The sequence below is a fragment of the Camelus ferus genome, chromosome 34 (assembly GCF_009834535.1).
Source record: "Camelus ferus isolate YT-003-E chromosome 34, BCGSAC_Cfer_1.0, whole genome shotgun sequence".
In the NCBI taxonomy this organism is placed as follows: Eukaryota; Metazoa; Chordata; class Mammalia; order Artiodactyla; family Camelidae; genus Camelus; species Camelus ferus.
Window position 1 is genome coordinate 5,094,850 of NC_045729.1, and position 26,521 is coordinate 5,121,370.

The 26,521-nt window shown below is 41.3% G+C and overlaps 1 protein-coding gene across 2 annotated transcripts in view; it reads right to left on the bottom strand.

Moving 5' to 3' along the window:
- Positions 1-26,521, bottom strand: part of RASSF8 (Ras association domain family member 8) — a 96,176-nt gene that overhangs the window by 53,032 nt on the left and 16,623 nt on the right. The window contains exon 2 of one of the 2 annotated variants that reach the window (XM_032473212.1): positions 7,790-7,884. The exons of the other annotated variant lie outside the window; for it this stretch is intronic. The gene's annotated coding sequence lies outside the window, so the exon portion shown is untranslated. The remainder of the gene's footprint in view (positions 1-7,789; positions 7,885-26,521) is intronic. 2 annotated transcript variants of the gene reach the window in all.

The window sequence follows — 26,521 nt, forward strand, 5'->3', positions numbered from 1 at the left end:
TCTGGATGAAATTGCTAATGAAGAGAATAGCTATGGAAGATGATGGTGAAAGGCTCTAATTCTTCTGCAAAAGATCCAAACCTTGAGGTCTATTACTTCCTCCAGTTTTGTGTTATTTATAAATTATAAGAAAATCAAATTTGGTACTTATGTTACTGATAATTCTATCAATTTCCAGTGTTTAGCCAGCAGATCTTTTCCTCAGGGAAGAAATACATCTGTACAGCTGATGTACAAAACAAGTGCCTCTGATCACACAAAGTCTATTAAATGCATATAAACATTCAGATTTACCAGTTACTTACCCCCCAAAATTCCCCTATTTAGTTTACGATTCGTCCAAAAAAATAGGAAAGCACAAAAGAAAAAAAAGCATAACACAGATAGCTTACAGGGAAAATGGATATGGTTCTTGAACTCTACAATTCATGCCTTTCAAAAGGTGCTTAATTGAAAAGATACAGACTAAACCTCCACTGTAAACTGAGGAACCGCAGGTGCAGTTAGTCGTGATTACCACCGACAACACCCAGTCAGACAACACAGAAAGGATGCGTGAGAAGGAAAGACATCGCATGGCAGAAACGTCTGTACACAAATTCAACTGTTGATATTACATGGTATTACTCGGCAGTGAAAAACTATGTTTTCCCCATCTGATGTGAACCTTTTTAATCGGTAAGACTGTATATTCCTTAAAACAGAAACTATGAATTTCATCCTATTATACCTTAATAATTTTCATGAGATCCACTTTAGATAAAAAGAAATCACCTCTGCAAAACTAGAAAGAGGGATGGTATTATTACTACCTTAGTAGATCTTAAAAACAAAAAATGATTTTGCATTTTGGCCTTATTTTAATTTTTACATTCTCCCTACTGCATTCAGGTAGATGCAGCTGCTGTCTCAACCTACAGGGATGGAAACCAGGTCATAGAGAATGACTCTCCTGAGATAATCGCCACTGGCGCAATCAGGAGGAGATGCGATCACAGTCTTATAATTACGTACTATCTTCATTTGAACAAACTCTGCCAAATGAAAGAATGCAAACCAACAATAAACACTCACTGAGCCCTGACCAATTCAACGTGTAATCTGATCATCATATTTGCCTTTAAGATCATTCTGGAGATTAAAGGAGTCAGCTTTTAATGAATCCCATGTAGTGTGTACACACACACACACACACACACACACACACACAGAGCTATTGTGTATGTTTAAAAAGACATAAATACGTGTTTTTTGTATACATTTTCTACAAAGATACCCAAAAAACTGTTAACAGCAGTTACCTTTGGGTAAAGGAAATACAATGAAAAAGGAGGTAATCTTTTTTTCATTTTATACCTTTCTATACATTTTTAACTTACTGTATTACTTTTGTTAATTAATAACTGTTTTACACACAATCACTAATGCTTTGCTAAAAATCTCTTTTCTAGAATTTCGGAAAAAGAGAAGGTATCACAGACATGTCCTGTCAGAAAAGCAACCTTCGATATCAATTCTTGCTTTCTAAGGAGGAAATTAAACAAACCTGAAAACTACTTTGATAACACAGAAAATCAAATTATATTTAAAGTTAAAAGTGGTTCATTCGTCATTAGCTGTGACTCTTTAAAGAGCAAAGCCACAGGCTCCTTGTTGCTGGGAGCTGGCCCTCCACACTCACCGCAGTCAGGGGTCTGCGCCTGGGGTGAGCCAGGTCCCAGGCTGTGCCACGGGACCGTTCCAGGGTCCTAGGCACGAGAGACACCAAAGGTGATCCTCAGCCACAAAGGGGCTGTGGTGTCACAAATCCATAAGCATCACTGGAAAAAACAAGGCCTCTGCTGAGAGCTGTATTCAGGGAAGAGCACGAGTAAATTAAACAAAGTAATATGTGTAAGACCTGAGAGGCACAGTACCTCTGTGAGATGGGACTGGGGACAGAAGAGAGACTGGTTAGGATAATCCTGTTTATGAAAACTCGAATAGAACAGGTGTATTTCTAAAAATTCCTTAAGTTTCTTGCCCAGGTATAGTCGTTGTAAACAAAATAGTGAAGTCAAGGGGGAAGTGGAGCAGGGATAAAGAATACATCAGAAAGTCTGTGGAATTAAAATACATGTCCTAATTCTCTCATTTAATCTATAAAGACTTTATTAAGCTTGATTCAATGTCACTGGCAGTCAATATCTGAACATGTAAATTGCTGTGACACTTGATTTGAAAGGCACACGGAAAGAGCTAAGATTTAAACACAGGGAAACATTGCTCTTTACCATCCCCAGGGACGCTGGGCCCCTCACTTCTGGGAAGCACCACACCAGACACACAGGTATATACCACGGTCTCATGTGAATGGCAGCCTGGGAATGCCGCCCGTTCAGCCCTGCCCACTCTGACCATCCCATTATTTACATCTGCATAGAGTCCATCTTAACAAATGTATCTTTACAATAAAGTTCTTTTTTTTTTTTTCAAGAAGGCATATGATGAAATCTTAGACATTTGGTCAACCTTAGATTTTCTTTAAAAAAAAAAATCCATTTTCAAATTTCTGAATAGAAATAGATTTTTAGAGATTCTGCAATAATAATATAATATAATAATTGTTATTTTCCTACAGTTCTACCACTTAGAGATAATCATCAACACTTTTGTATATTCCCTCCTTGTTTATTTTCTGCATAAATACAGTTAAAAACACAAGATTATAATTTATCTTATGTCCTTATATTGTTACTTTCTAGCTTACTATCATTTTTCCATTTCATTAAATAGTTTTAAAAAAACTGCAGATAAGTTCGTGGGTAGGTAGGCAGGCAGGCGGACAGCTAGATTCCGTTACTGGCCACAGAACAGCCTACTTTCTAGCTGTATCATATAAGCATTCTGACCTTTCTTCCTTCTCCTACTCCGACACCGGGAATCACACAGGTCTGCTTATGTTACATTTGATGTACAGGTCACCCATGTATGTGTCATGTACATGTTTTTCAATCTTCAATATGATATACCAAACATGATATTAAGATTGAAGAAATCTTTAGGTCTGCATCTGTTTGTATCCTTTTCTAAAGCTGTCCACTAGGGACTACAAACTAATTTTTTAATTAGGTATTGATTATTTTCTTACTGACTTGAAATAATTCATTATATATGGGTATTAACTCTATTTTTAGATATAGTAACATATACATATATGCATGTATAGAGAATACTTTTTGTGATTTGACATATGCAAATCTTAATTACTTTATTTATAATGCAATTACATGTATGAATCGTTCCGGTTTTTAAATTTTTGCTTCTGTATTTTTGCTTATCTTTCCCTCAACCCAGTATCAGATATTCATAAACATTCTCTTCTAGTATGTTTATTACTACATTTTTATATTTGTTACTTGTAATGTTATTTTATCAATAAAACATTCTTCTAGGCTTTCCCTACTGTTCCAAGCATTTGTCTATTTTATCAGCACCATACTACTTTTTAATTACTATCTGGCATTACCAGTTCCCCCTCATTATTCTTCTTTATATAAATATTTCTTGGCTCAAAAAAAATGAAATTCATAATCACTGACCTATGAAGAGTCCCTGCTGAGATTCTGATTAGAATTATATTAAACTTAAAAATCAATATACAGAGATTGAAAGTAATTAACGAATTTTCCATATGGAGTCCCTGCATCCTCAGAGAAGAGTTTATAGTTTCATTCCTGCGTGCCATTTGCATTTCTCACAAAGTTTAATCCTCAGCAAACTTGCTGTTCCTGTAATGAATGGGCTCCTCTTCCCCCACATTTTGGAACTGGCTATTATTACTATGCAGACCATGATATTTCCAGTATTGACAATGGAACCTCACTACGTTCCGTTAGTTTCAGTTGATTGTCTTAGTGATTTCTTTATTATCTACAAATAGTTCTATCCTCCTTTCCAACAGTTCTCTCGTTCCTTTTTCTTTTCTTACTACACTAGCTAGGTATTTCAAAGTGATTTTAGATAGTGGTGGTGACAGCTGGTCTGTTGCTAATTCCAATAGATAAATTTCTTATTCCATCATTATTAGTATTTTGGCTATTAACATCTGGATCCCAATTTTGTTTATAAAATTATATATACTTCCCATAAAATAGGAAAAGTAAATATCTCTAAACAGTGAGATAATGGGTAATTTTATTTTCCTTCATATTTTCCCAGTAAATAGACTATCAATGTTTTCTAAATTTACATTTATACTTTTTAGAATTCAAATTTGGTTCATTTATGTTTTTAAAGAAATCATCCATTTGATTAAGATGCTCACACATATGTGGGAAAGTCTCTATAGAAGTATTATCACTTTATCTACAGATAACTACACTTACATCCCAATTTTCTATATATTTTAAAAATTAGACTGGCGACGAACTCCTCCAATTTACTGTCCGAGTTTCCTAAAATGACTGGACACACACACCCTTACCTCCTCATTTCTCTTAACGTTCCTTGCTTAAGGAGAACATTTTTAACTGCAAATAATCTTGTTTAGCAATCAGTATCTTACAGAAGGCAAGAGAAAAGCAAATGCTGAAAAAGCTTTCTCTTTAGAAACAACATTCTTCTGTTCTTTGTGAAGGACAGCAGATCTAAAAATAATGGCCTGATACAAATTTCTCAAGGTAAACTTATTCTGCTAACAAAAATAATTCATCCTTTTTATTAAAATACACTTGTACTTAAGACTACAGTACAAGATGTCATAAAATAAAAATATCAACAATTGATATTAGGAAAGTCATAACATTCCCAGCTCAGAGCTCCATGAAAACCAGATTTTAACACTGTTAATATTAGGACTTGCATGTTAACAAATGTCTGTGGCAATCTCTTCAAATCCTGTTTCTTTGATATTTCATTAAGTAACCATTATATTGAATCTATCATGCCATCTGAAATAGTTTGAGATACATTACCAGAAAAATGTTAACTTCAAATATAAACAGTTAGATTTTTTCATTTTTACTCTCCCAGGGAAGTTTCAAAGTACTAAAAAATGCAAACTGCTATCCATTTTCTAAAAACAGAAGTGAAATAATTAGGTCACAATAGATGGCTCCTTTCTTAGAGGGAAAAAAAAAAAAGATGATGAATGCAAGTGGAATGTTTATTGTCACTGAAATTCTTCAGGCCTCGATTCCTAGTACATGTCTCGATGCAGGTTACTATGACAACTTAAATTACAGAAAATGTCCCCCCTTCTTCTACCACGTTGTTTTCTCCACAAGACCATTTCAAGCCTCCTAAAATCTATATGCTTGAATTACCCACAACAACAATAAACATCTCTTTACAGGTTTTATTTAGAAATGCTCCCATCTAAACCCTTTTAAAACCAAGTATAAGTGTATAAAAATAAATTCCATTAAATCTACATGGGACAGAAAACCTACCCTGAAAACATACAAACACAGCTTAAAATATAAAATGTTGAGAGGATTCTGAAACCAATCCCCATTACCAGAGGCACAGTGTATATCACCACCATATGCTTCATCACAGAAACTATGGGAAATTACTTGCAAGGCAGTTTTGAAAGAAGATTGTAGAGCTAAGACTTGTTTATCATTATTTTCCCCTCACTAATGCTTTTTACAGGAAAGTACCAGAAAAGGAGGGGCTGGGAGAATATTACAGTCCTATTTAGAATAGAAAGAGAAGCAAATAAATGATCTGTAAAACCTACTGTCTTCCCTAATCTGTCTTTTACACAAAACATGGGCTTTACAGTTTGCTCTCACACAGCTTCAATTTTGTAAACCTAACAAAGATGCCTTGTGATAAATAATAGTGTGAATTATTCTCTATCTTCGTTCTCTAAAAGAGTAACGGCTTAGGAGAAATTGCACCACTATAGGGAGAAAATGGGATTCAGTCGATATATTCTGATTGTAAAACATTAAAAATTTAAAGTAGCTCCATTAAAAAAAAAAACTGAAGTAGTTTTACAGTGTGCCAATACTGAGAATTTCAAAGCTGGTTTTGCTGCTTATCAAGTTAACACGACAAACATTAGATGCTTCATTTGGAAAGGCTAAGGGAACTCGTACTCCTTGTATGAGTAAGCTGGCTTCAGTATCCAGCACAGGCAAAAAAGTTTTGTAAGTTCAAGCAAAACTTCATTTAAAAAAAAGGAAAACAGAGTGGGATGCTAAAGAAATCTCTTTGCACCTGAAGTCTAGAATCAAAGACTGTTACAGAGCACTTAAGAATAAACAGCAAAAAATGAAAACTCTTCAGCAAACTGCAAGCTACTCACGTATCTCCTACCTGTATTAGTAAATAACACTAGTCTGCCAAGAGAAGCCAACCAAATAATTGAAGTGTTCCCACCCAAATGTACACCATTTCTAAACATTAAACCTGAAGCATAGTTCCTTCTGGGTATAACTAACACATAAATCCTCCTATATAGAGGAAGTAATTAATGTGTGAAACAAAGATTAACAGAACAACTTCATCAATAATGGAAGCTAAATCTAAAATTCAAGTGATCGTTTTACCCAATCATGGCGAGAACTTCAGTCAATAGAGCTACATAACACATTTTTTCCTTATGCTTTTCTTTAGAATGTATTATAAACAGCCGAGCATCACAAAGAGCAGAGCTCAACTAGGATTTTTCAAGTCTCATATAAATGTAACACAATTGCCTTCTTAGAATCAGACTATCTTTTACTCTCCACACCTGTAGCTTTCCGTCCTGGGTTTTCCTAATGTCCAAGCAACATAGCAGAGTCCACAGAACTGAATCAGTGAAGATATGAGCTTGTGGTTTTACGAATCCACTCCTTCCACACAGTCTAGCAGGTACTAGAAGCTTCTAAGGGGAAATTAATTATGTGAGACCTCTGAAATTCATCATCTAGGCAAAAATGCAAGCACACAACTTTTGCAAATGAGAGACTAAGGACTTTAGGTGACAGCACACTGGTTGGTGCCCTTAAAGAGTTTATTCACCTGTAAAATGTGAACAGTTTATTCATAAGTAACTCACTCACTACAAACAAGGTCAAATTATGTTCCCTCCTGGGACCAACAAGCCACTCTAATGTTCAAGAGACAAGAGATCATACACACCAAGCAAACAAAAAGTGGAAAGTAACTCAGTTGTATATGCCCACCTCAGGGGACTTTGTGCCCCCATTTATTTAACGTAGCCAATTACTGACACTATTAAAGAGACAGAGGTTCAAACTATAGGATGCATTTCAGACTTACCAAGACTTTCTAACCTTCCAGTATTAGAAATACATCTGGTTTTTTAAAAATTTATTATTGTATTATTTATCTCATTTTGGCTGGGGTGGGGGGAGGTCATCAGGCTTATTTATTTTTACAAGAGGGACTGGGGATTGAACCCAGGACCTCGTGCATGCTAAGCATGGGCTCGCTCTGCCACTCGAGCTCTACCCTCCCCTCCACGTCTCCGTTTTTAAAGATGCTGCCCATTTAAAGTGTTAGCGGAACAGGCCTCGGGAAGCCTGAGAGTGGTGATACACCAGTTTGCAAAATTTTGCTTCAGACTCCAAATGTGAATCTAGATTTATAATAGAGTGGCAAAGGATACTATTGCCAAGTACACTTTGTACCTACCTGAAGAAATGGCTTACAAATCATGATTCTTATGCGTTCGCTAGTGAACACAATCTCTGAAAGTCTCCTAAAACTTTGAAAAGTTTTCTCTCAAAAAGTCATAAGTGACACTCCTCTCGGGTGCATGGGGGGGAGTGTACGTTTGCAGACTCACCTTGCCGTGCTGGCGCCCCCAGGTGGGGAGCGTGAGGTAGTCTTGAGGCAGCGGCGAGCACCAGACAGGTATTCTAGCAGGAGCTACCCGGGCACCTGGAAAGGTACACAGCGTTCGCACAGTCCTGGCTAATTTTTATCTTAAAAATTCTAAATCACCCCATTTTTAACTTCTAATCATCAAAGAGCAAAATACACAAGCTTTTAGTATCAAATGGTTTTTCCCCAAAAGAACTTTTCCTCCCCTCTTATGAATTGCAGGATTTGTGGGGTAGAGATTTGTTTTGTTTGGTTTCAATTAGTGCTTTTATGCCTTTGAAAGAGGGATTTTAGTTGTTTCTTTAAAAGGTCATTTGATGGGCCCATGTGTTCTAGGAAAGACTTTGTGCCTTCTTTTTCTCCTGACCAAAGTTCCCTGCAATCGCACAGTAAGTTCTTGAAAGCAGTTTAGCAGTTAGACATTTGGAAAATTGCCTAAAGCCAGGGCCTAAAAATGAAGTTGAAGGAGAGAACTCAGGATTTCAGTCTTAAAAAATAAAAACATGCTGCATTCTTCCTTGGTGAGTACAAATTACAACCACTGGCTACCCTAAGAAAGAGGGTAACTTGGCACCAGTTCTTTGGGCCATTCTATTGCCTAATACTGTGAGAATGTGAAACTCTGACATTAGCTGTAAAGAAAGCCTAAGAGAGAAATCTTGGCCACAAGACGGGAACTGACACAATTCTTGTGTCTGCCACATTCAGGCTACGTCCTTAACAGACGTATCTGAACTTATTTATAGAAAGGTTTATTTTAGTAACAAGACCATCCTCCATCAACCATTTAAAAAAAAATGTACCAAGACACTGAACTAGTTTTATTATGAATAGAAAATGCCACCCCCAAAAGTTATAATCCTTAAATCTTAGCTATGAAATACTATGAAACATCAAATCAGAAAAAGGATAAGGAGAAAGAACTGGTCCCCAAATCTGATGCAAGCGATCAGAAAAGACACACATTTCAAACACAACTGAGGAAGGCGGAAGCTAGTCCAAGTGCCCCCTTCCAGAGCGGGGTTCTCCCTGCTCAGCTTCGCTACCCTTGGATGAAGACACCTTTTCCAAATCTGGTTACTAGACAAACACTCCGTGTAAGTTTCTAGTGAAGCACAAGGGTGCGTGACAGTGTGCTTCCAAGTTTTACAAGAAAAAGAGAGTAGCTGTCACATTAAAATTTTTTTTCTAATGAAAATAAATCGGTTTTAAGCCAACTAGATACCCTAGAATTCCTGTTTAAACCTCTTCTGGCTAGAGGGTCAGCTGGGTTAGAGCCTTCAGGCTTCACCTCGACCTACCTACCTCCTAAAGCAGCTAAGACAGACACACATTTGAAGCTGACGTACCTTTGGTAAAAGAGCCTGTCCATGCAATGTGATGTCATCCAAAAAGGTAAGGAAGGGTCAACCCTGCTGGGGGAAAGGACCGGCAGAGGACTGGGTGGCGAATTGGGAACCACATGAGAAGAGGTGAAACAGACCAGCTCCCGCCTTGGGCCTGTGGAAGCTATCTGGAATCCAGTCTGGCGGGCAAAGGGATTCTCATTTATCTAAATCAGAATTTCTTTTCCTCTTTTCCTGTCCATCTTTTCTCCTTTAAAGCCTCACCTCTCTTTTTAGTTTTGCTTTCAAGAAAATCTTTTGCAAATAGGAAGTGGGCAGTTGAAAAGGAGTTTCTAAAACTGACACAATCATTATCTTCTTTTGTCCACAAAATAAAGTTGTCACTGCTAGAGCCAGACATTTAAAGGCCAAGATGATTATGGTGCTTATTCCCTCATATACAATTCCAAGCAACACTAACTTATACATATGCTGATGTTAAAATCTCTCCTTTTTAGATCTTTATAATTGCAAACCTCTGGGTGAGCTGAGGCTCTTTGGGATGGGATGGGAAGTACCCTGGTCCTGCCGATGTCCAGGGAACATGCTCGGGACTCTGGTGGGAAGTGCGAAACTTAATGAGAAGGGAAGGACTCGGGCTCCTGGACACCTGTCCTCACCTCTCTCGTTTCCAGTGAAGTCTCCATCGTCTGCTCCCCGCTCCCTGATTACTACAACCATTCTATCTATTCAACCCATCATCTACCCTTCAGCAGGACCACTTTAAAAAAGCAAACAGAAAAAGAGCAAACCCTATCATTCTACTGCTTTTAAAGCCTCTGCAAAAAACCTTCAAACTTCTTTTGCTTGGCCTGCAACTGCAGTGACAGAATTTTCCTAACCACAGACGTAAGACAAGAGTGAGAGTCCTCGTGGGGGCAATAGGAAACCTGAGATTTAAACTGGGGTGACGTCAGAAAGCGGACGACGCACTGGTACCCTACATGAGACTCCTCACATCCTTGCAGGCCTCCGCTAGCTCATTTCCAGCCACCCTCCTGAAGCTACCACATGACACGCCCAGCCTCACCCAGGGCTCAGCTTCTCAGCCTCCAGCTGTGCAACACGCTGGTGTCCCATGCCATGACCAGGCCCCACCAACTCACCCTCCAAGAGACTGCTCAAAACTCTCAGACCCCCTAGCCCTCCCTGCATCCAAACCCATCACTCCAGGCACTCCCAAGAGGCTGGCTAACACGGCTCAATGGCACGTTCCCTAAATCCTCACAACCCTAAGTTAAGGTAGGCAGGCTGTAATAAGGGAAAATCAGAAAAGAAGGCAGAAGAATAGAAAGGTTAAATAACTGGTCCCTGCCTCTTAAAGAAATAACAGTAGGCACTTAATAGATAAGTGCCAGGCCACACGCTGTGTAATTCACACACTATTGACAACCCTGTGAGGGTAAATCCTACAGGCCCCATTTGGCAGACGAGGAAGCTAAGATTTCAACAGGATCTGGTACATTTCCAGGTTCACACAGCGAGCAAATGGTGAAGCCTCGATTTAAACTCATTTGTACTTGATTTCAAAGATCCTGCTTTTTTCTCCCAACCCAGGTTAGTTCACATAGCCCATCCTGCTCCTAATATCTGTTCATACTCTACTGCCCCTTCCCTTTTCAGCCTAACAAACTGATCAATAAACCATAGGAATTTAAACGCATCCTTGTTAGTCTTACAGTTTGTTATTAAATACCACGCAGGAACTTAGAAGAATAACAAAGGAGAAGGATAAGACGAGCAGAAGATATGATCAGTTATTTTTTAACTCGTCAGGCAATCATTTTTGTTTAGATCAGTTTGAAAAATGCACTTTATAAACTTTACTAGACAAGCTATCCAATGATTAATTTCCCCTGGCTTCCATATCCCACAGGCCAGAGACTTCTTTTCAGAAGATCAACTGCAGAGTTTTGATGAAGTAGTCATCATATTATCGAGGTGTCTTTACTGAAGATCTTTTACTCCAGTTTGAATTGGCCAAAGACCAAAAATCAAAAACTGTTAAATGCATATAGATTAAAGGACAAGCATAACCACATTAATAGAAACTTTCTAAAAATAACCCTAATTAATTTCAAGTGACAATGATTCTTAAACTTATTTAAAATAAAAACCATTTAAAATTAGAGTTGGTAGAAAATTTTTAGCATATGTTAAAAAAAAGGGCAAAAAATAGAGAGCAAGGAATATTCTACTATTGAAATTGAAAATTACTGTAGCATGTTGACATGTTCAAGTATGCTTTAAACAATTATCTAATTTCCTTAAATGCAGTTTCATAAGGTGTGTTAATCTTGAATAAATGTCCTCATTTCAGCTCAAAGAAAAGGCCAACCAAAAAAGCTACCTTAAGTTGCAGAAAAGAGTTTCTTTATGTTTAAACACTACTTAAGCTAGGCACTAGTGCAGGTTACACTTGACCTGTTTCAGAAACCTGATCATTTCCTGCCTTAGTGTCTTAAGGAAGGGATGTCCTTCCATCGTTTCTGGAATTATAGTCTTCCACAGTTTTTTGGTCCACTTTCGGTGCACCTTCTCCCTTTGCTGAGAGCAGATGATACTGACTGTAATGCTGTGTCAATAATGTCCAGTTTGGCTCCAGGCTAATGAGAAGAAAGCTGGGGGGCAAGACTGCACAGATTACATGACGTACCGGGGATTCTGGTCTGTTCATACCACGTTCCCGCTCACAGTAGCGCATGGCTAGCGATGGCTCTAAAGGTCAAGAGACCATTCCCAACCCCCAGGTACAGCAAAAACGGCAGAAACACACAAGGGCCAGTGTGGGGAAAGGGGGACGAAGAAGGGAAAATGATGAAAGCAAACAGAAGTGGCAGAAGATTGGACGGGCAGAAGTAAGTAACAAGGAACTCTGCTGGGGTTGTGAGAAGCCAGTGACCAAGGGAAATGACAGGTCAGACACCAGAGAAACACAGAAGCCAACGGATGCCTAGTCCCGCACAATTTAGAAAGAACCTGGGTTAAGAGGAGCGGCTCGTGGAGGGGCTCCCGGAGGAGGGGGCTGCCGGGCACTCGACTCAGAGGCAGGCATCACAGGCCCCGAAGGGCACGTGGAAGCGCGGCATCCGCATGGTCCAGCTGACCCAAGAACCACGCTGTACAAAATCAAGGCTCCAAAAACAAAACCGGCCCCGTCTTCTACCTGTTCTGGAGGTAGCACGGACCACACCCTAATCCTGGCTCTGCTGAAGTGACTTTGCGACAGTCATGACCTCCCTGAGCCTCAGTTTCCCACGTGCAGAGCAAGCTCTTGCGACTAAGCGCACCTGTGTGTCTGTCAGTAACCGATGCTGCCAACGCGTCTGTGGCCGGGGGATGTGGGATGCCGGAGGATCCTGACGCGTGTGAGCCATCAAGGCCACGTCCACCTTCTTGGTGGGGGAGAACCCAACTTGGGGTGCGGGGGAAACCAGACTGGATGTAACTACCTCACCCCTTTAAGACTGAGGGCAGGCTCTGCTATGGGGCCACGCAGACCAGGAGAAATGCTTGCTTTTAATAAGCCAGAGTTAGGGAAAAAATTCTCTAAACACTTCAGTTTATAGCCCTTTCTATGTGCCCAGCCACTGCTCTGAGTACTTTATGCCTATTAATTCATTTACTTCTCATAACAACCCCCTGAAATAGGGACTTTCCTCATTTTCTGATGAGGCAAGAGGCACTTACGGTTAAATAGCTTATGACCAAGGTCACCCAGCTAGCAGACGGCAGAGTCCGCACAGGCGCCCAGCCCCGCTCCTGCAGTCTGAAGCTCCTCACCTCCCCAGTTGCCGCCTCCAGCCGGGATGCAGCAGCTGGCTCTCCCGACAGGAAGGCCTGCTCTCCCCGGAACACCGGCTCCAGCCATGCCTCCCTAAGTTCCACATCGGCAAGACGGCGCTAAGACCACTTCCTTCCCAATGGGACAGAATATATTTTTATGTGAAAATGACCTACAAACATATGCAAAGATGCTCTACATCATATGTCATCAGGGAAATGCAAATCAATACAATGAGATCCACTCTACACCTGTTAGAACAACCAAAATCTGGAACACTGACAACACCAGACGTTGGTGAGACCACGGAGCAACAGGAACTCATTCATTGCTGGTGGGAATGTAAGACGACAGTTATTTTGAGAGACAGTTTGGTGGTTTCTTACAGAACTGAACATACTTACCACACAGTCTAGCAACTGCTCTCCTTGGTATTTACCCAAAAGAGTTAAAATTTATGTCCACACAAAACCTGCACATGGATATCTGCAGCAGTTTTATTTGTAACTGCCAAAACTCGAAAGCAACCAAGATGTAATCCAATCGATGAATGGATGAATGGAGAAACTGTGACACAGTCAGACAATGGTATATTATTTGGCACTAAAAAGAATGAGCTAACAAGCCATGAAAAGCCAGGGAGGAAACATAAATGCCTGTTACTAGATGAAAGAACCAATCTGGAAAGGCTACACATTGTATGATTCCAACTATATTGTCAAGAAAAGGCAAAACTGTGGAGACAGTAAAGATTCGTGGTTGCCAGGGGTTAGGACAGGCAGGGATGAACAGGCAGAGCACAGAAGGGTTTCAGGTCAGTGATAAAACTCCTGTATGATGCTGTAATGGTGGATGCACGTCATTATCTGTGTATCATTTGGATAAATTTATCCACACAGAGTGTACAACATTAAAAGTGAACTGTAATGTAAACTATGGACTTAGAGCGATAAAGGTGTGTTATTCAATTGCAGCAAATGTACCACTCTGCTGAGGGATGTTGGTATTGCGGAGGCTATGTGTGAGGGGGGCAGGGGTATATGGGAAATCTAACTTTCCCTTAATTTTGCTACAAACTGCTCTAAAAAAAAAATAAAGTCTTAAAAAAGAAAATGTCCAACAAAAGCTGGCACATTGCAGATAGATACTCAATAATTGCTAATTTACTTGTTCACCTCCAGTAATCATTACCTAGTCCTCCATGTTTACAACCAGCTGAGGCCCTGGGCAGACAAAATGCCTCCCTGCACAGCCAAAGAGCAACCACAGGACTGAGCCTGCCTTTCCTCCAAAAGGCACCAAACCAATTTATCTGGGTGTGTGTCCCTTCAACGGACACAACTCAACCTAGAGATGCCCTGAGGCGCTATGGACAGCAGAGGGCTTGTATGTGGCGTACTACAACACCCCACAGGGCCTACAGTTACAGCTTCTGAAAAAACAAAACCTTTAGCCAAGTGCAGAATACTTGTGGGCATTTTTTTAGAACGCCTTTCTGCACGGTGCAGCCAAAGTGCATTACCCTGAGAGTTAACAGACCGGAGTTCACGTCCCACTTCTACCAGCCAATCAAAACTCCCCACGCTTGGAGTCCACATGCTCTGCATCTGAGAAATGAAAGGCTCCAGACCAGGTTCCTATCACCACCCGGGATGTTTTCCTCCGGACACATTCCAGTTTGTTAATGTTCATAAAATCTGGCACCCAAAACTAAAAATGCCTTTCTAAAAATGGCCTGATCAGCATAAAAGATTTATTGCCTGTGTTGATCCTGCCCTGGCTTTTTTTGTTTGTTTGTTTTATTAAATTACTTTCATTAAATGTTAAACAGATACAAAATATAAAGAATTACAAGGGAGCAAACATTTGTGTATCCATACCAATTTTACAAAGAAAAAGTAAACTAACACCTCTGAAGCTCCTTTTGATCTTCCTCACCGGCTCCCTTATCCTCCACTTAGAGGTAACAACTCTCCTCTGTGTGTGCCTTTGCCTTTTAAAAACCAGTCTCATTGCATGTTTGTATCCCTAAATGATATACTATTTAGTCTGCCCAAGGTTCTGAACTTCACATAAATGGAACCATACTATATACGATCTTTTCCAACTTGCTTTTTCCACTCAACATTATGTTGATGTACGAACCAGCGATGCGTTCATTTTCAGAGCCGGGGAAACACGCAGACACGCACAGGTGTGGGCTGAGGCCGGCAGCTTCCAGGCAGCATCCACCCTGACCGGGTGGTGCCCGCAACGAACTGCTTGTTCGTCATTCTCATTATCACCCCAGTCCTTACGGTAACCCGCTGTATACACCGCACCATACTTACGTATTTTACGATCCATGTTTTGTTTTCTTCCAGGTTTTTTGTGGTGGGCCACATAAAGCGCTATGAACAGTGGTGGACATACGCTGGGTTGTAGAGTATCTATATTTTCAACTTTATTGAAATCAGTTTTCTTCAAAACTGGTCATGACCCACTGTGGTTCATAAAATGTCCTGGGTTGGATCCAACTTGTTTTTTTTTTTTAAGATGAAAAAGAGTAAATTAGAAAGGAAAAATAGCAAAAAACCATTACCCTCAGGAGGAGCCGATCTTCCAGTTTCTTAGAACTGGCTCAAGTTATACAAATCTATCATGTGTATACATACACCAGTAAATGAATTCCTCACTATGGGTCACAGTCAAAAAGCTCAGAACTGTCTTCCAGCTGATTAATTCTCTTTGGCCAGCTCTAATTTACCTGTTACGCCTGTTTGTTGATTTTTAAATTCCAATTATATATTTAATTCCTCAAAGCTTTATCTGGTATTTTTTCAGACCTCCTTTGTCATTTTCATATTCGCTTGCTATTTACTCACATTTTTTACCTTCTCATTTCTTTAAAACAAAGTCATTTTTCAGTCTCTGCCTGAAACTAGATCGGAGATCACCACATGTCTAATTCTGATGCCTACTATTTTGGCTGCTTCTATTCATGAGACTTTGTTTACCTTGTGCGTTTTTATTTTTGACTCTGGGTTAAATTTTCTTGTAGCTATATTTCTTTGAACTCTTTGAGGCCTGGGTTGAAGGAAGATTCCCCCAGAAAGAGTCTGTACTCGTTTCCACCTTGAGCTACTACCCTGGAACCACTTTACAACTATATTCACTTGCCCTTTGCTGGGCCACCCGGGTAGGTCTGAGTCAGGACTGAGCACCTGCATCAATGGTGGTTATTGGTTATGAGACACGAGGTAGGCAGTTTTCCTTAGAGTTGCTGTGGACTGGGAGGAGGTAGGGGAAAAGCTGTATTTCTAGTTCAACACTATGCTATGCAAGAAGCCTTTAATGGTCCCAGATTTATGTGGAGATATCGTCCATTAAACTTTTTTCCCCAGCGCGGACTCTGGGCTTTGTCTCCAAAGCAACAGGAGACCAAGGAAGTGCAAGCACCCATGTGCTGGATTCCACAAGTGCTCTCATAATGGATGTTCCCTTGCCTCTCCGAGTCCTCACTTTTACTTTCAGGCCAATGTTTTTTCCTGCCAATTAAGGCCACATTACATATACCTTATCTAGCATTTTTATTTTTAGTTTGTGGTAGAAGAGTCCTAGAATATCCATCTGGTCTCACATACCACCAGAAATAAAAGTTTGTGTTAACTTTTTAAACAGCCAATGTTTCCTGTTAGCTTATACTGAGCTTACATTCAACCAAAACCATCAGCTCTTTTTCATGTGAGCTATGCTGAGATAAGCTTCCTCATTCTTGTACTTGCGTAACTGCTATTATTTTGAATCTAAATGCAGAAATTCATATTCTGACCCACCGAATTTAGTCTTTCAACGTTTCGGCCATTGTTTTAAGCCATTAAAATCATTCTGAACCCTCAACCTGTCATTTTTAGATTTTATCCACCTCTCCAAACTTTCTCATTCACAAACTTGACGAACATACCTTCTATATTTATTCCAAGTTGGAAAAGGTGGAATATCATATGATTCAGCATATAATTCATTATAAAAGTGATTTCTGAAAAAAATGGATACATCTAGACAGTAGCACCCATACCTTCAATTTCATACAATAAAAGATGTTTGCCTGGAAATGTGCTTTTCTAAAATCAGTGTTTTATTACCTTTACCTAAGTGTCATTTAAGGATGATTATGAAGAATTTTCAGTCTAGGTCTTTGAAATGGGGATTGCTACGGCTCCACCACATACCACAAATTAAATGTGATACAGACGTGGGGGTAGGTTGAAGTTAACAAGGAGGATGCCTTTGAAAATTATGATGTAGAAGTAATCAATCATGCTTTAAGTGGTGCTGACAAATAAAACCCTGACAGCAACAGCAAAGACCCTTCAGGGAAGGCTGAGAGAGTCACTCTGAGGTGAAGATGCCTCTGCTTCAATGATTAATTTTACAAGAAGCAGCAAGGTCATATTTGCCTCATTCCACCTCTATGAGAAAGGGACCAGCAACTAAAAAACACACTAATGTTAATACAGAGTGACCATATAATTTATTATCCAGTACAAAGGGTCCTATTATTATGCCAAAGCAAGAGTGAAGCAGGACTGATCCAGCAAACCAGGACAGAATTCACCCTAATAGTATATGTCTTTCCTCTTTTAATAAAGCAACTGCCTCAGTATTTCCTTATACTGCTCACAAAGACATAAAAAGTACTCATCTACTGTTTATTTTCTATTGGCCAAAACTTAGGCTTATAGGATGATATGCTAATAATGTATTATGCATATTAAACATAATGTTATGTTTAATATTTTAATATATTGTTGTTAAAACAGGCAGTTTGATAGCCTTCATTCTTAAAAGGGAAGTTTTAAAGGAATTTAAGCTTTCTAAAAATTCACTGACTTGAAATATCCCATTTCATGAATTTTTTTAAAAAATCATCTTGAATTTAAATTATTCTTGCAATGAGACCATCGTGACAGTCCAACATTTAGATCTCCTGGGATGCAAAAATTAAATTAGAGGACATTTACAGCTACTGACCTGGCCTTGGTTCAGCCTGTGTGGTGGCTGCCAGGGGCCCCCCAGGTAACAGAGAAACCGTCCCTCACAGGCTAGGACCTTAGTACTGCCTCCACCTCCTCCCACCAGCTAACAGGGGAACATCAAAAACATTTTAAAGCAGAAGTCCACCTTCTATCATGGTTTTTTGTTTTTTGGGTTTTTTTGGCCAAACTAGTGTTTATTTCTTTTTAAGGGATAGAAAATCACCCCCCAAATCCAGATACATGACTTTTCTGAAAAAGAGCTGAAGATTTGTGAAACACTGGTCCACCCACACTTCCTAAGGACAGTAATTAGCTGGAGCTGAGTGTGGACCACCCCCCCCCCTTAGGTAATTCACATCCTCTCTAACTGGCCCCAGTCCTAACCACTCATCTTGACACCAAACCCACTCCCCCCCCTTAATGCCATCTGCCTGACTTCTGCAATGAGTGCAAACCCTGCCATAAAGCAAGTGCAAATAAACACACACATCCCACGTGCAGAGAAGGCTAACTCGCCCCAGACACGGGCTCTGTGCGCCCAGGGCCCCAGCACGGCACCAGTCTGCTGGCGGGTCCGCTCACCTGCGCGCTCTCCCTCATCTCTGCGTCTTCTCCAGACACAGCCTCACTCTCAGACCAGCTTTTCCCACTGGTCTGTGGTTTAAAAAAATCACTAAATCTCTCCAAAGCTATTTTCTCACTTGTTAAGTAAGTAAATTTACCTTGCAGGGCTGTGAAGATTAAATGGAAATTTGGGAAAAGGACCTAGAACAGCCCTGCACGTATGATAACATTTAGTTCATGGTTCTTAACTATTTTTTAGGTCAACAAACCCTAAAATAAAACCAATTGTGAGCCACATAAAGCAAAGTTGCTTTATGAAATTTAGTTTGAGCTTTTAAAAAGTTGTTATTTGCTTGCTTTTAAAGAAAAGATAAAACTATTACATAAATAAGAAATAATAAACTCAGCTACATCATATAACCACTTAATGGACGGGGACATCTGTGGGCTAGAGGGAAAGTCACTCAGAAGGGCTTGCAAGATTTCCAGAACTCCTTTGTTGCCGATTCCCCCGTTCTTCTCATTTAGGCAACAATTTCTTTTCTTCAAAGTGTTTTTAATGAAGGCACAGAAACGATCATGGAAGAGTCTCTCCCACACCACACAGAATGCATAATAGTTTCTGAATTTTTTAACCAAAAATACTGACCATTTTACTGTGTATATATGTGTGTGCTTTTTTCTTAGCGTATATGAGAGACGTCTTCGTTTTTTTCTTTCTCTAAAGAGAAAGCTGAATATAATTAATTATATTACGAGCATAAGAGCATAATGACCCACCTAGCCGAAACAAGTAACAGCAAAACGTTCACAGCTGTGGGTTAAATACCTTGTTAGAACAAACCCTACGGAGACTTTTAAAGTCACGGTATATTTGCTTAAATCGTTTTTAAGCCACGGGGGAAGGGCGCTTAGAAAATCTGATAAAAACAGAAAGGAGCAGACCTAAAGATGAAATCCATACCTAAGTTTTTTAAACCATCACTCTGGATTTTGCCACTGTGAACCTCAGTTTAAGGGTCATCTTCTCCAAGAGATCTTTCCTGATTCTTCTCTCCCACCTCCAACAATAAGAACCGGCCACTGCCTCCCTGTACCCTGACCCCACTTCCACTGCGGCAATGGAAACTGCACGTGCTGTTGATCCATCACGCATCCAAGCCTTGTAAGATACCCTCAAGGCGCGGGACTGCCTCTGTGCACCATCACATGACAGCGTGAGGAACACAAGAGTATGGGACCCCTCTCCCCTACAGTGAAGCTTCGGCATGGAATTGTAGTTAAAATCAACAGCGGTGGAGCCACCTTGGGTCAGAATCCTAACTCTGCCCTACTCTCTCTACCCAAGCGAACTTGGGCAAATTCTTCTGTGCCCCAGTTTTTGTACAGGTAAAACGGGAGAGAAAAAGTACAGACTCTGAGGTGGCTGTGAGATGTCACTGAGCTAGTGCATATAAAGTGCTTAGAACTTGGCACGTTACAAGCAGTCAGATATATTATAAATAAAATGACCCTGATTGTTTAAAAACCAGCCTACGTCTCCTCACACTCCACTCCTCTGAAGAAGATCACAAAGGATCTCCTCAGTGCCAAAAGTCAAGTCCTTCTTTTACTTGGCGTCCATCTTCAGCGGCAATACTGCTGGCTATCTCTTTGACCTTGAGGCTTTTCCCCTTTGCTTTCAGGGAGGGCACTGCTCTCGCTTTTCCTCTGACCTCTCTTCTGTCTGGGCTGGAGTCCCCCACCCGGCTGACTCTCTCCTTCCTCTGTTTCCAGGACAAGCTCATCTATTAACTGCTCTTCACCTGCTACCACAAGTGTCAACTACCACCGCCTGCTGGTAAGCAGAAAATTCAACACACTTCTGTCTTTGGGGATAGCTAGAGACTACAGCTACATATAGGTTAAATTGAAATTAAAGTTTAGGAAAAAAAAATACACGCATGCCATCGTCTCACATTTATTCCACAGGTAATATATTCCAACCCAGCCCCCCAAATCATCTACATCAAGTTTAACCACCAAACCGCATCTACCACATACCTGAATGTGTAAATATTTGCACACAGCATTCACCAAGCTGAAGCTTGTTTCAAGTGTTTGTACATTTGGGTGGGTGTCAAAATCTTAGCTTTACCTCAGTAGTAATAAGAAATGTTTAAATCTTTAGCCCTCATTCCTTCTTAGAAGACTACCCCGGAGATCCCCTCAGGCCTCAGGCTGTATGATGTTGGTACAATGCAAACAGGCACTAAGCAGGTACAACACACACATGCTCCATGCACGCTGCACAAATGTGGGCACAGATAATACCACCACAAACCCACCTTCCACATTCTGTCAAGACTATTCTGTAATCAAATTAATGTGCTAACAAGCACACTTCTCTATTTTATTAAATAGAATACCCAAACAATAATGTAACCCCCAAGATCTCTCAACAGCCGAGATACTTACTTTTTGAACCATTTCAGCATAAACAGCGCGTGATACTCTGTGACACTGTTGAGGTTCGGGAGTAGGAGGGCACTGTCTGGGGTGGATCCAGTTGGCTCCCATCAGGAAGCCCACACTCCAGAGGCAAATGCTTTGAGGACACTTGGCTCATTACGTACTGGATGGATTTTCTTTGGTGCAATGAGTAGCTTGCAAATTAGCATGATAAATGTTAGAAACAGGACCACACTGGTGAAATTAAAGGATTCAAGTAAGTGAGCTTGCTAAATGTTTCAGAGACTCTTCCACCCTTGAATGAACAGGGTGTAATGATCTGGTGAAGCCTGAAGCTCTGATGGTAACCAAAAGGCCAAGAGTCCTTATCTGCCATGCTGCTGTCTGCTGTGAGTATGCCCTGAAAGGTGTACCAGAACCCCTAAAAACACAAAGACCAGAGCTGCCTTCAACAAGTTTATAAGCCAGGTTCTATCAACCATTTTGTGCTACTTGCCAGTAAACGTTTATCTAAAAATTATCTGTACGTGTCATAGTTCAGTCGAAATTTGCTTTCATTCTAACCTGATAGAGGTTGTGAGAGAAGAGGGACCCCCTCCCCCCGGTGCTTCCAGCTTCCCTGGTAGATACCACTATCCATCTGCTCCCTCAGAAAGACGCCTAGGAGCTGGGCAAGACCAAACTGACTGTGCACGAATGTTCTGGATCCCTGTTATATTAGACAACGCACAGTCTTTCCACGACTTAACTTGACATGGAGAATGTGAATGATGCTTTAGCCTGCCATTCTCACAGGTTTGCAGTAGCAATCACATAATTTAAAAGATGTGAAGATAATCTGAAAACTATAAGGCACCATCATCATGTACAATGTTACTACAACCTTACTGACTATTTTTTGAAATTGAAGGATGCTGGCCTGGCTGTTGTCCTGGCTCTTTCCTGGATGTTAATTTTATCCACATGCCTGGTTTTTAAGACCCTCATTCTGTTGCTTTTGGACCCCCTGCCCACCAAACACATGCGCACACTCACGTTTCTGTCTAAAATCTAAAACGTTCTGGACTGGAAGTAAGATAAGCAATACTTACTTTTCATTAACAGTGTCACTACTAATATAATCATACATGGGACACAGATCATTCATATTAAGTAAGAATTAGTGAAGATAGGAAGGAGGGAACATGGAGGTTCTGTGGCCGCACTGCAGGTGCTCTTACTGGACAGGTGAGGTTGGCCATTCTGACTTCCAGGTATATACGGCTATTATATTCAGGCCTAGTCCCAGCCATTTATTTAGGAGCTTAAAAATAACTTGATTTGACCTTAGAGTTAAAAAAAGTGTTCCAGGTCAGCTCTTTCTATCGGAAGCTCAGAAGCCTTGGCATATTCAACTAGAGTCTTTTTTTTTTTTTTTTCAATAGGATGTTAGAGAAGCTCTATCTTCATTTCTGAGACAGGCTTGAAACTTACTGTCATTAATATGATGCCATCAGATCGCATTCACTCAGCACCGATACACAAGTACCTACTTTTATCTATGTTTTCTCCTGTGCCTTTGTTACCGGACTTGAGGAAATAAATGCCTCATTTCCCACACTCCCCTCAGAGACAGAGGGGCCAGGCCGAAGAGTTTCGGCCTGATCCTCCTGCTAACAGGGAGCTGCCGAGGCGGAGCAGAGGAGTGCCACCAATTCTATTCCCACACCCTACCGCTGACCTCGTGACCTTTCACTTCTGTTCTTCAGGGACTGCGCTTCAGAAAGAGAACCTGGTACAACAACCTCCCAAGTCTCTCCCAGAGTCAACACCACCACATCGCTGTAGGATCCTATAGGTTAGTATTTGATGTCCGTGATCCTTAATTATAAAAATTAGTATCTGCCCATACTATAGCTGCCTCACAACCTAGTGGTTCTGAATCGTGACTTTTAAAAGGCCAACTCTGTTGCTCTCGACAAAATCAGAATATATTCATAAAGCAAGAGTCTCAAATTTTTTTGTTTTACAAATATTTTAAGTTACACACTTAACTTGGCAAGCCACATTGCTTAAAAATGATTCACAAAATTAATATGCACTTAACTTTGTTGGCTTGCTGAGTATCTGAAAGGTGGAAATCAATTTTCCTGCTAAATGTATGAGGTCAAAAATAAAAACTCCAATGATTTGGGTGGATTCTTTCCAGGAAAAAAAGATCAAAATTATCAGCTGAATCAAAGAGGCTTACTAAGAAGTTAGGCTGTTCCATAAATAGAGGAAAAATAAATAACAAGATGGTTATAGGCAGACTCCCACATAAGCCAGTTAGATTCGGTCTGTGGGATGATTACAGATGTAACCCATAATGTCAGTCATTTCAAAACTTAGGTCACATCCAACAGGGATGAATCCGTGTGAACATCTCAGCGATGCCATAACAACACGGCGGGCATGCACTCATTGGCAGTCAGCACCACTCGAGTGGAAGGCCACGGCACAACGACCTGATGGAAGGAACCCTGGACCAAACAGGGGCAGGAAGTCACTATTTCTAATCTCACCTCAAACGCCTGCTGCTGAATGACCCTGGGCTATTCACTGAGGTTTTCTGAGCTGACTTCCCTAACTATAAACTGTCTGATCTGATTATTTCCAATAACTGTGAACAGTCAAATTATATAATGGACACACAAGTGATTGAAAAACTCAACAGTACACTGCAAGAAGCCAAGGTGAGGAGACTCTCCGCTGAGGGGTTCAGCTGTGACTTGGGAAGTGTCCTAAGACTCTAGGCCCAAATCATAACTTTCCTGGGAATCTGTGCAAAGCCAGGGAGTCCCTGTCACATGGTCAGGACCGGGTGTATTGTTTTGAACACAGCAGGTGGAAGGGAGAGTGGAGACAGCGATGGCCCAGCTCAGAGAGGAAGACCAGTAGAAGCCTTGCTCGTGAAAGCTTGGAATAAAGTCCAAATTCCTCAGTGCATCATATAAGACCCTTGCCACAGGGCCCAGCCCCATTTTCAGCCCCGTTTCTCTTCACTCTCAGCAACACATCCCAGGCTGAGTGACTCTGGATACTCTGCACACCCGTGCTCCTGGGCTGGCCTCCACCCTGGCCCTCTGGCTGTGTTGCCCATCACCTGGCCCCACCTTCAGACCACTGTCAACCAGTCCTATCTTTTTGGTCCGTTGGTCCTTGGTCAAAGTGGTCTTCTAAACAGACTAACCTGCTTCCCACAGTCGTAAGGAACAGCCTGTCCTCTTTCCTCTTGCTATTATCTTAACTTCCATAACAGGGCTTTTTAAAGTTCAAGTTTTGCTTTGCTAGCTTGACTGTAAGCTTCCTGAAAGGCAGAGGCCTTTCCTACCATCCAGTGCAAGTAGAATTCCTTTGATTTAGCACGTGCTACAACAATATTTGTGGAGTGAATAAAAGTAAGGTGATTCCAGTACACCGATCTGGAAGACACCTAGCCCCAGCTGATTCTGACGCCATGTCAGCATTTCCTAACGTAAAATCTGAAGAGGGAGAATTCTTAATTCAGGACAGAGACGGGAAAACTGTGTTTCTCATGACCGATGTTGCTATCAACATAAAAGCTCAACAAACTTTAGGACAATGGGATAGCCTTTCCCTCGGGGGGAACATGGCTTCTATGGCTCCTGCCATCCCCCCACCGCACTGTCCACATCTAACTTTAGTGACACCAAGAGTATTTGCAGTTTTCCAGCAGACCATGCTGGGCCTGTGTGCCTCCTGCTCTCTGGGCCGAGTACACGCAGGAGAAAATGCCTTTTCACCCTCGAGTCTTAGCTCAAGAGTGAACTTTCCTCTTAAGCCTCCCCTGAATTCCTCAGGCAGACTTAGGAACACCCTTCGGACAGCACTCACTACCAACTCCACCCCAGGAGCCTGCATCTCCTTTTTATCCTTTATCACATTCCAAAAATTTCTTCTCTAAATGCCCAGCCCAGATAAAAAGGATCTGGAAGATAAGGCTGGCTCTCTTCACATTTGCAGATCCAGCCCACAGGTACTCGGCAGATGCTGTCTGAAGGGATCAGTACAGCAAAGGTGCCTCACAATCGACCAGCCTCATTTATCCACAAACAGCTACCCTGGCAAACTGGGTTCAGGAGGCCTGCTCACCTTCCTTGGAAGACGCACACAAGCTGGAGTGCCTCCCCGGCACTTGTCACCGCTCCTGAGCGCTACCCCATAGAGACAGTACTGTCCACGAAGAGGGGTCCAGGCTGGCCCTTCAGGCCCTATTCTATTTGAAAGGACCTAAAACAGTTAAAACTGTAACACAGACATACTTTGTCTTACAGCCCTTCATGTTACTGAGCTACACAGATAATGCACATTTCACAAATTGAAGGTTTGCGGCAATCCTGTGTTGAGCAAGTCTATTGGTGCCGTTTTCTTCCAGCAGCATTTGCTTCCTTTGTGTCTGTGTGTCACATTTATGTAATTCTCATACTATTTCCAACTCTTTCATTGTATTTGTCACGATGATCTGTGATTAGTGATCTTCGATGTTACTGTCCTAATTGTTCTGGGGGTGCCATGAACCCCACTCATAAAAGACAGAGAACTTAACCCATAAACCTGTGTGTTCTGCAAGTCCCACCCCTGGCTGTTCCCGTTTCTCTCCCTCTCCGTGGGCCTATTTCCTGACACACAAGAACACTGAAATCAGGCCAGTTAGTAACCCTACAACGGCCCCCGAGAAGTCAAGTGAAAGGAAAAGCTGACTGTCTCTCACTTTAAATCAAAAGTGAGGAATGATTAAGCTCGGTGAGGAGGGCATGTTGAAAGCTGAGCTAGGCCCAAAAGCAGGACTGTGAGGCCAAACAGTTAGCAAAATTGCCAATGCAAAGGAAAAGTTCTTCAGAGAAATTGGAAGTGCTACTCCAGTGAACAGAGAAATGATAAGAAAGGAAAACAGCCTCAGTGCTGACATGGAGAAAGGTGCAGTGGTCTGGACAGAAGATCAAATAGGCCACGCATTCTCTTAAGCCAGAGCTTAATCCGGAGCAAGGCCCTAGCTCCCTTTAATTCTGTGAAGGCGCAGAGAGGTGAGGAAGCTGCAGGAGAACAGCTGCGGGCCAGCAGAGGCTGGTTCACGAGGTTGAAGGAAAGAAGCCATCTCGGTAACATCCAAGTGCAAGGTGAAGCAGCCAGTGCTGATGTTGGAGCTGCAGCAAGTTGTCCCGAAGACCCAGCTCAGATAACTCGTGAAAGTGGCTACACTTGACAGCAGATTTAAATGCAGACTAAGCCGTCTTCTACTGGAAGAAGATGCCATCTAGGACTTTCACAGTTAGAGAGGAGAAGTCAACATCTGGCTTCAAAGCTTTAAAGGACAGGCTGACTCTCTTGTTAGGGACTAATGCAGCTGGTGACCTGAAGCGGAAGCCAAGGCTCAAGTACTATTCTGACAATCCTAGGGCCCTTCAGAAGTAGGCTGACTGCTCTGCCTGTGCTCTATCAATGGAACAACA